Source organism: Schistocerca gregaria, chromosome 2 (assembly GCF_023897955.1).
Source record: "Schistocerca gregaria isolate iqSchGreg1 chromosome 2, iqSchGreg1.2, whole genome shotgun sequence".
Classification (NCBI taxonomy): Eukaryota; Metazoa; Arthropoda; class Insecta; order Orthoptera; family Acrididae; genus Schistocerca; species Schistocerca gregaria.
Window position 1 is genome coordinate 207906472 of NC_064921.1, and position 11359 is coordinate 207917830.

Here is an 11359-nt window from a genome sequence, read left to right on the forward strand (position 1 = left end):
GGAAATAACTAATCAAATGTGAGGTATCAGTAATACTTCATTGTCTATAGCTGTTGATTCATCAATATCCGTCAGAAGTTCTGTATTCTTCAGAATCTTTAAAAACTTTTCTTGTGTGCCAAAGACTGCTTTGTCAAATTCTTTTTCTTGAAGTTGAAGGAATAAATTTCATCACCACACATGCGAAAAGTCACAGCATTACAGTGACAGTTGCTTCAACTGTGAATAATACTAGTGTGTACACGACAGATTGTGATTTCTCACAGTTATTTATTAGTAATGTCTAATGAGAGTTCAACACTGCAAATGCTTTTTTTATTCAAAAACTTAACTACAGTGTCGTGTTTCTCAGAAATTGATTTTAAAGTTACTATGTTCGTAAATGTCAGCACCATATCAAGAACTCTGTACATCTTATTCAACTACACCTCCATGACCAAACTTTAAGATGAGGTTTTATGTGGTCTCTCTCTTACCAGAGTGCTGCTTGTTGATTCCATCAAGTTGATCAGAGAGAAATTCAAGCCCACAAAAATTGATCTCCTAGAATTTGTCCTCACATCAACATTCTTTCTACATCTACATCCACATACATACTCTGCAATCCACCATACAGCGCGTGGCGGAGGGTACCTTATACCACAACCAGCATCTTCTCTCCCTGTTCCACTCCCAAACAGAACGAGGGAAAAATGAAAAAATTACTGCCTATATGCCTCTGTACAAGCCCTAATCTCTCTTATCTTATCTTTGTGGTCTTTCCGCGCAATGTAAGTTGGCGGCAGTAAAATTGTACTGCAGTCAGCCTCAAATGCTGGTTCTCTAAACTTCCTCAGTAGCGATTCATGAAAAGAATGCCTCCTTTCCTCTAGAGACTCCCACCCGAGTTCCTGAAGCATTTCCGTAACACTCGCATGATGATCAAACCCACCAGCAACAAATCTAGCAGCCAGCCTTGCAATTGCTTCCATGTCCTCCCTCAATCCGACCTGACAGGGATCCCAAACATCTGAGCAGTACTCAAGAATAGGTCAGAATAGTGTTTTATAAGCAGTTTCCTTTACAGATGAACCACATCTTCCCAAAATTCTACCAATGAACCGAAGATGACTGTCCGCCTTCCCCACAACTGCCATTATGTGCTTGTCTCACTTCATATTGCTGTGCAATGTTACGCCCAAATATTTAATCAATGTGACTGTGTCAAGCACTACACTACCAATGGAGTATTCACACATTACAGGTTTCTTTTTCCTATTCATCTGCATTAATTTACATTTATCTATATTTAGACTTAGCTGCCATTCTTTACACCAATCACAAATCCTGTCCAAGTCATCTTGTATCCTCCTACATCACTCAATGACGACACCTTCCTGTACACCACAGCATCATCAGCAAACAGCCGCACATTGCTATCCACCCTATCCAGAAGATCATTTATGTAGATAGAAAACAACAGAGGACCTGGGGCACTCTGAGGATACACTCACCTCCGATGAACACTCACCATCGAGGACAACGTACTGGGTTCTATTACTTAAGAAGTCTTCGAGCCACTCATATACTTGGGAACCAATCCCATATGCTTCTACCTTAGTTAGGAGTCTGCAGTGGGGCACCGAGTCAAATGCTTTCCGAAAGTCAAGGAATATGGCATCCGTCTGATACCCTGCATCCATGGTTTGCAAGATATCATGTGAAAAATGGGCGAGTTGCATTTCACAGGAGCAATGCTTTCCAAAGCTGTGCTGATGCATGGTCAACAACTTCTCTGTCTCAAGGAAATTCATCATATTTGAACTGAGAATATGTTCAAGAATCCTGCAACAAACCGATATTAAGGATATTGGTCTGTAATTTTGAGGATAGGTCCTTCTACCCTTCTTATATACAGGCGTCACCTGCGCTTTTTTCCAGTTGCTCAGGACTTTACATTGGGCAAGAGATTTGCGATAAATGCAAGCTAAGTAAGGAGCCAATGCAGTAGAGTACTCTCTGTAAAACCAAATTGGAATCCCATCAGGACCTGGTGATTTATTAAGGTGGTGGCGACTAGTATGAATGAATGGAAGGGCTACTTTCTATCACCATTTGGCAGAACTTATTCATGGAGGATGTTGCAATGAGAAATCTTTGGAAATGGGTACACTGAAGCCTTCATACTTTTTAAAATATGTTGATGACACGTTTCTGGTGTAGCCACATGGGTGTGAAAGAATTCAAGAGTTCTTTGAACAACTGAACTCTCTGCATTCTAGTATCAAATTGACTATGAAGATGGAAGAGAATGGCAAACTTTTCTTTTTGGGCATTTCAGTCAAGTGCAGAATGGACAGCACTATGGGACACAGTATACACAAGAAAGTCGCCCACACTGTTTTTTATCCTTACATTGCCAGCTGCCAACATCCTTCACAGCATGAGGAATGCTATGCATACTGGTACACAGGGCCCAAGCAATATCTGATGAAGAAAGCCTACCAAGTGTGCTCAACCACATTAAGGAGGCACTAAAGAAGAATGGATATGGCAGGAGACAAATCTGATATGCTATCAGGCAGAAGGTACAGGCCCAGCAAATAGAACAGACATGGTGGATAAGAGAGTGGCAGATTGATGTAGGCTGGTGCAGCATCAAACAAAATCTGCAGAATCCTGATTGGATGTAACATGAAATGCATTTTTTATCAACCTCCAAAACGTGTGTGCTATTACGGTGAAAGATGACTTGAAACTCTGTAAAATGGATGTTTTCCATATTCCATCTAAATGTGGTAAGGCATAAACTAGGCAGATTGTGAGGACAATTGAAGAAAAATGCAAGGAACACAGAAGACACACCAAATTTAAGTAACCAACAAAATCTGTGATTGCTGAACATTGCATCACTTCAGGAGACTTAATGAAGAAGTAAAAAGAATGAAAGTGACTGCACCTGGCTGGACAGCCAAGAACAGTATGAACAGTTGATTCATTGGGAAAGCTTAAAATTATACATTTGATATTAAAGCTTGGAAAAATGAAATTGGTGTACTCGCTTTGACCAAATATAATTTTCTATGATCACTTGACCTCCAACGCTTCATTTAAAAATGTCTTTTCAGGAATGAGAGACAAACTAGGCCTATTGTTTTTAATTTATAAGGAAGGAGTGAGCCCATATTTCAAGTATTCATTTCAATATTAGTGGAATTTATTTTTCTCAGTCGTTTTGAGACAGTGTGCATCCAGAGTGCACTGGTAATATCAGTGACTAAATATGCCAGACTTTTGTTATGCTCCACTGACCATAGGAACAATATACCACAAGCTGTATGCAGCATTTACAGTTTCAATACTGAACATTCGCTGTTGTTAAATGGGTGGACATAGCAAAAATTTGAATGTTGCGCTGAATTTGATTCTTCTGGGAAATTTCACTGCTGAGCTTAACCTTTGCGGGTTGATATTTGTAATTATAGACACTCTGGAAATATTGATTATCCTTGAATTAATGTTTTATATTCCATTATGTACGTGCCTTGGAGAGAAAATAAATTAATGTTGTATTGGAATCACCGTGTTGTGTGTCCGTAATACTTTGGTGCCGAAATTGCGATTTCCTGCATGATTTAAAAAATTAACGGCTTACTTCACGCTGTAGGAAACAAGAGACGACGTCGGACCGCATCACAAGCTAAGTCCATTCCAATATAATATGATCGCATGAACTGGTTGCTTCAAAACAATTTTTACGGCTTTGTCTTACAAACCTCAAACTTGCACGCAGAGTAGCTAGTTTTATTAAAAGGTTTTCGTTCACTTACGTTTGCGCATACGCTATTGTTAAACGTTTAAGCTATTCACAAGCGCACTCGTAAACAATCTTACAACAGCCATCTTTAGTAACACAGAATGCAGGACGAATCAGAGATACAGTTAGCAGACTTAAGAAGAAAGCGAACTAGGGAGAGGACGCGTCGTTTTTTACACAAACGTAGAAACTAATGCCGTGAGCCTATTGCTGCTACTTCCTCAGCGAGAAACTCTTATTACAGAAAATTTAGACTAAACGAAGGTTCCACCGAGATTCGAACTCGGATCGCTGGATTCAGAGTCCAGAGTGCTAACCGTTACACCATGGAACCAGACAGAATGTTTTGGGCGGCTGCTGATGCTCTTACCATAGAAAGCCCGTTTGATGATTTTGAACATTACAGGGAACATCTTCAAGAAACTTTAGAGAAGCTCGTTTCATTAGAGGACGCTATTCATAATTTTCTCTGTGACGATGAATACAATGCAGACCTGCTGAGCTGTGAGGAATATATAGACAAAGTCAAACGCACTATACAGAAGGCTACAAAAGCAATTGATTACAAGCTTTCAGCCTCAACGCCACCACCTGTACTCACACAACCAACTGTATTCCACTCTGTCAAGCTACCAGCAATTAAGCTTGAGTCATTTTGTGGAGATGTCGAAAAGTGGTCCCGCTTCTGGGAACAATTTGAATCGACCATTGATAAAGACCCATCCCTTTCTACAGTAAACAAACATGTTTTCCTACGAGGGTATCTATCAGGCGAACCGAAGTTACTAGTAAATGGAATACCTATAACGGCTAACACGTATGAAGAAACAAAGAAAATTTTATTGAATAGATACGGAGATAGCAATCGCATTATACAGGCGCACCTCGATTATTTTGATGCGCTAAAACCTGTACAGTCAGCGACACCTGAAACGCTGAACAGTACATTCCTGGAATGTAACTGTCGTGTTCAAGCACTGCGTGCCTTAGGAGAAGACATCGTGGCATACGGTAAAATTCTCATTCCGAAAATTCTGCGTGCATTTCCCGCTGAAATGTGCCAGAAATTGGTCATTCGTGCTAGAAGAACCGAAGTAGCGGAAGGAGATGTACTGAAACTACTTAACTTTTTGGAAGAAGAAGTTCGTGGTGCTCTCACTGCATAAAAGATTTGTACAGAATATCAGTCAACTCCTAGCTTCACGCCCACTGCAGCAGCGCTTCACATAAATTCAAAGCAAGCGAAAAATCCGCGTAAGCCTAAACGAGAAATGCCGGTACAACCATATTGCGTATTTTGCGAAGCTCGCTCTCAGTGGGCCCAAGTCTGCAACATAGTAACTGACAACCAACAACGTATCGATAAACTAAAGCAAGGTCATACTGCTAGAAACTGCAGTAAGAAGGGCAAGGTCTCGTGTTCTAAGTGCAAGAAAAGTCATCACAAAGCTATATGTACTGACATTGCTGCCTCTTCTTCATCTTTTCAGCAAATTAGCTCTACATCTGTAGGGAGAATCGACGTAAGCTCTGCAGGTTTTACTTATCTTCAGACAGCTCGAGTTTGGGTTAGTGGACCCGCAGGATTAAGCAAACTTATTCGCTGCGTTCTGGATAGCGGTAGTCAGTCAAGCTTCATTTACAAGTTCCCGATTGATGAGCTAGGTTTCAGAACTATAGAACATCGTGATCTATCTGTCAACGCCTTTGAAATGCCATCCGCAACGCATCGTAGAGTCGTAGAATTGACACTACAGGGTACATGGACTAATTCCAAGACGTCTATGACTGCATTTGAAAGCACATACTCATTTTCCGCGCACCCAGCTGTGCCTTCCGATTTAAGAAAACTTGTACACACACGGGGACTTCAGTTTGCGGACCTAAGAGATGGTACAGAAGATCTTCCCATCGAGATTCTTATCGGAGCAGATTACTATTGGAAAAATTCCCCTCCGATTCGACTAACGTCATCAGTTTTTCTGGTACCTTCCATTCTAGGTTGGATTCTTGTTGTTGTTGTTGTGGTCTTCAGTCCTGAGACTGGTTTGATGCAGCTCTCCACGCTAATCTATCCTGTGCAAGCTCCTTCATCTCCCAGTACCTCCTGCAACCTACATCCTTCTGAATCTGCTTAGTGTAGTCATCTCTTGGTCTCCCTCTACGAGTTTTGCCCTCCACGCTGCCCTCCAATGCTAAATTTGTGATCCCTTCATGCCTCAGGACATGTCCTAGCAACCGATCTCTTCTTCTAGTCAAGTTGTGCCACAAACTTCTCTTCTCCCCAATCCTATTCAATACCTCCTCATTAGTTACGTGATCTACCCACCTAACCTTCAACATTCTTCTGTAACACCACATTTCGAAAGCTTCTATTCTCTTCTTGTCCAAACTATTTATTGTCCATGTTTCACTTCCATACATGGCTACACTCCATACAAATACTTTCAGAAACGACTTCCTGACATTTAAATCTATACTCGATGTTAACAAGTATCTCTCCTTCAGAAACGCTTTCCTTGCCATTGCCAGTCTACATTTTATATCCTCTCTACTTCGACCATCGCCAGTTATTTTGCTCCCCAAATAGCAAAACTCCTGTACTACTTTAAGTGTCTCATTTCCTTATCTAATTCCCTCAGCTTCACCCGACTTAATTCGACTACATTCCATTATTCTCGTTTTGCTTCTGTTGATTTTCATCTTATATCCTCCTTTTAAGACACTGTACATTCCAGTCAACTGCTCTTCCAAGTCCTTTGCTGTCTCTGACAGAATTACAATGTCATCGGCGAACCTCAAAGTTTTTATTTCTTCTCCCTGGACTTTAATACCTACTCCAACAAATTTTTCTTTTGTTTCCTTTACTGCTTGCTCAATATACAGATTGAATAACATCGGTGAAAGGCTACAACCCTGTCTCCCTCCCTTCCCAACCACTGCTTCCCTTTCTTGTCCCTAGACTCTTACAACGGCCATCTGGTTTCTGTACAAATTGTAAATAGTCCTTCGCTCCCTGTATTTTACCCCTGCCACCTTTAGAATTTGAAAGAGAGTATTCCAGTCAACATTGTCAAAACTTTTATCTAAGTCTACAAATGCTAGAAACGTAGGTTTGCCTTTCCTTAATCTTTCTTCTAAGATAAGTCGTAGGGTCAGTATTGCCACACGTGTTCCAACATTTCTGCAGAATCCAAACTGATCTTCACTGAGGTCAGCTTCTACCAGTTTTTCCATTCACCTGGAAAGAATTTGCATTAGTATTTTGCATCCGTGACTTATTAAACTGATTATTTGGTAATTTTCACATCTGTCAATACCTGATTTCTTTGGGATTGGAATTATTATATTCTTCTTGAAGTCTGAGGGTATTTAGCCTGTCTCGTACATCTTGCTCACCAGATGGTAGAGTTTTGTCAGGACTGGCTCTCCCAAGGCCGTCAGTATTTCTAATGGAATGTTGTCTACTCTGGGGGCCTTGTTTCCACTCAGGTCTTTCATGCAGTATCGTATCTCCCATTTCATCTTCATCTACATCCTCTTCCATTTCCATAATATTGTCCTCATGCACATCGCCCTTGTATAGACCCTCTATATACTCCTTCCACCCTTCTGCTTTCTCCTCTTTGCTTAGAACTGGGTTTCCATCTGAGCTCTTGATATTCATACAAGTGGCTCTCTTATCTCCAAAGGTCTCTTTAATTTTCATGTAGGCAGTATCTATCTTACCCCTAGTGAGATAAGCCTCTACATCCTTACATTTGTCCTCTAGCCATGCCTGCTTAGCCATTTTGCACTTCCTGTCGATCTAATTTTTGAGACGTTGGTATTCCTCTTTGCCTGCTTCATTTACTGCATTTTTATATTTTCTCCTTTCATCAATTAAATTCAATATTTCTTCTGTTACCCAAGGATTTCTACTAGCGCTCGTCTATTTACCTACTTGATCCTCTGCTGCCTTCACTACTTCATCCCTCACAGCTACCCATTCGTCTTCTACTGTATTTCTTTCCCGCATTCCTGTCAATTGTTCCCTTATGCTGTCCCTGAAACTCTGTACCACATCTGGTTTAGTCAGTTTATCCAGGTCCCATCTCCTTAAATGCCCACCTTTTTGCAGTTTCTTCAGTTTTAATCTACAGTTGATAACCAATAGATTGTGGTCAGAATCCACATTTGCCCCTGGAAATGTCATACAATTTAAAACCTGGTTTCTAAATCTCTGTCTTACCATTATATAATCTATCTGATACCTTTTAGTATCTCCAGGATTCTTCCATGTATACAACCTTCTTTTATGATTCTTGAACCAAGTGTTAGCTATGATTAAGTTATGCTCTGTGCAAAATTCTACCAGATGGCTTCCTCTTTCATTTCTTAGCCCCAATCCATATTCACCTACTATGTTTCCTTCTCTCCCTTTTCCTACTCTCGAATTCCGGTCACCCATGACTATTGAATTTTCTTCTCCCTTCACTACCCGAATAATTTCTTTTATCTCATCATACATTTCTTCAAATTCTTCGTCATCTGCAGAGCTAGTTGGCATATAAACTTGTACTACTGTGGTAGGCGTGGGCTTCGTGTCTATCTTGGCCACTATAATACGTTCACTATGCTGTTTATAGTAGCTTACACGCACTCCAATTTTTTATTCATTATTAAACCTACTCTTGCATTACCCCTGTTTGATTTTCTATTTATAACCCTGTATTCACCTGACGAAAAGTCTTGTTCCTCCTGCCACCGAACTTCACTAATTCCCACTATATCTAACTTTAACCTATCCATTTCCCTTTTTAAATTTTCTAACCTACCTGCCCGATTAAGGGATCTGACATTCCACACACTGATCCATAGAATGCCAGTTTTCTTTCTCCTGATAACGACGTCCTCTTGAGTAGTCCTCGCCTGGAGATCTGAATGGGAGGACTATTTTACCTCCGAATATTTTACCCAAGAGGATGCCATCATCATTTAACCATACAGTAAAGCTACATGCCCTCGGGAAAAATTACGGCTGTAGTTTCCCCTTGCTTTCAGCCGTTCGCAGTACCACAACAGCAAGGCCGTTTTGGTTAGTGTTACAAGGCCAGATCAGTCAATCATCCAGACTGTTGCCCCTGCAACTAATGAAAAGGCTGCTGCCCCTCTTGAGGAACCCCAAGTTTATCTGGTCTCTCAACAGATACCCCTCCGATGTGGTTGCACCTACAGTAAGGCTATCTGTGTCGTTGAGGCCCGCAAGCCTCCCCACCAATTGCAAGGTCCATGGTTCATGGGGGGAGGGTTGGATTCTTAGTGGAAGCAAATCAAGCACCATGGCTAACCTTGTGACGGCGAACTACATCAGTTTAGAGACAGCGACAACAACAGACGACATTTTACGACGTTTCTGGAATTTAGAAACAGTGGGAATCACAGAAGATGAAACAACAACTCTGAATCAGTAGGAATTGGCGTTATTGCAAGATTTCTCAAAATCCTACTGCATCGAAGACAAAAGAAGAGTCGTGTCTTTCCCCAGAAAACCCAACGTTATGTTATCTAATCATCTTCAGCAAGCATAGAAGAGATGTGCTTCACTGGAGAAAAAATTTACAAAGGACAAGAAACTGGAACAAATTTACGAGGCGCAAATGATAGAAAACATCAAGAAGAAACATGTGGAAGTCACCCCTTCTGGACAGAAATTGCGTGACACATTTTATCTGCCACATCATGCAATAAAGAAAGAAAAGTTAGGTGTCATCAAATGGAGGATTGTATTTGATGGTTCGTCGCACGACCAGAATGCACGTTCATTGAATGACTCTTTTGAAATAGGTCATAATTTACTTCCTGACATTCTTTCAATATTACTGAGATGTCGTCTACATTGGGTAGCCTTAATTGCCGGTATCAAACAAGCATTTCTACAGTTAGCTCTTCACAGGAAAGATAGAGATCTCAAGAGGTTTTTTTGGTACAAAGTAATCGTAGATCAACAAGGAAACTGTATTACAACTGATGCTTCACCCGCCTGTCTTTCGGACTTATTTGCAGTCCGTTTCTTCTTGCAGCCACGCTGAAAGAACGTGCTGTAATGCAAGAAACGAATTTTCCACAAGCTGCTTTACTTGTTGAAGATAATATGTACATGGATGATTTTGTAGCAGGTGCTAAAGATGACAATGCCATAATTAACTTATATTATGAGCTTACATCACTCATGGGACAGATCAATCTACCAATGGCAAAGTGGGCCACAAATTCAAGCCATCTGATTGGAATATGGCAATCAGAAGGTGTCATAAACACTACAGATACGGAGGTACTGGGAGTCCACTGGAACACACAGACTGATACGCTCAGTGTTGTTCACAACAATGTTACCGACAATGTTACAAATCGTCCTGCCACTAAGCGAGAAGTACTACTAAACACTGCTAGATTCTATGACCCACTGGATTTGTTGTCGCCTGTGTCCCTCACTGCAGATATAATTTTTCAAGAAATTTGGTCAAGAGTAATTGATCTTAGCAAACGCTGGGGAATGTGGGTATCAACATTGCCATGATGTTCACACATAAAAATGCCCCGATGGGTTGGTGTATCTGGAAACACTCAGCCAGAAATCCATGTCTTTTGCGACGCATCAGAAAAGTCCTACGGAGCAGTCCTTTATGTACGGTGCACCACAACAAATATGGTATCAGTCCATTTAGTTTGCAGTAAAAACCGACTAGCTCCCATCAAAACAATAACTATTCCACGGCTTGAACTTCTAGCGACACTTCTTGGATCAAGACTACTTCATTATTTCTGTAAGGCCACGAGCTATAATGCAAGTCGAGCAAAATTGTGGACTGACTCAACTGTAGCCTTAGGATGGATACAACATGACCCTAATCGATGGAAAACCTTTGTGTCAAACCGTGTTACGGAAATACAATGACTAACGAATCCGTCACAGTGGAGGCACTGCCCTGGTGACGAAAATCCAGCTGATATAACCTCCAGAGGTACCACAGCAGATAAACTTCACCATGCTTCTGTATGGTTTCATGGACAGGATGGGTACTTCGCTTTAAAACGACACTTATTGAAAGAAAACAGAACATCTAGAGAACTAACAGCATCAGATTTGGGCGAAGCACGCACTTACTGGATTCAAGTTGTTCAACAGCAAAATTTTGCGCTCGAACTGCATGCACTATACAACAACATGCCTCTACCACGTAATTCTCAGATAGCACGCTACAACCCATTCTTGGATTATGGTCTTATCCGTCTCAGTGGACAGCTGCAGTTTGCAGAATTAACCAGAGATCAACGCCACCCAATTCTTCTTGATGGACATCATCATTTCATATGTTTACTGATCCAGCAGACTCACATTCGTTTGCATCACCTTGGAGTAAACATAGTGTTATCTGAAATGAGAACAGAATTCTGGATCCTTAGAGCTTGATGGGCAATTAAACATGTTCTACACCGCTGCCTACCTTGTAAGATGGTGAAAGCTCACATTGTTCAACAAACTGAGGCTCCATTACCAGCTGAACGAGTTTCACCACTGAA

At 41.0% G+C, this 11359-nt stretch overlaps 1 non-coding gene across 1 annotated transcript; it reads right to left on the bottom strand.

The window, feature by feature from the left end:
• Positions 1-4058: 4058 nt before the first annotated feature.
• On the bottom strand, positions 4059-4130 carry Trnaq-cug (transfer RNA glutamine (anticodon CUG)). The gene has a single exon. It is a non-coding gene; the product is annotated as a tRNA-Gln (tRNA).
• Between the last annotated feature and the right edge of the window lie 7229 nt (positions 4131-11359).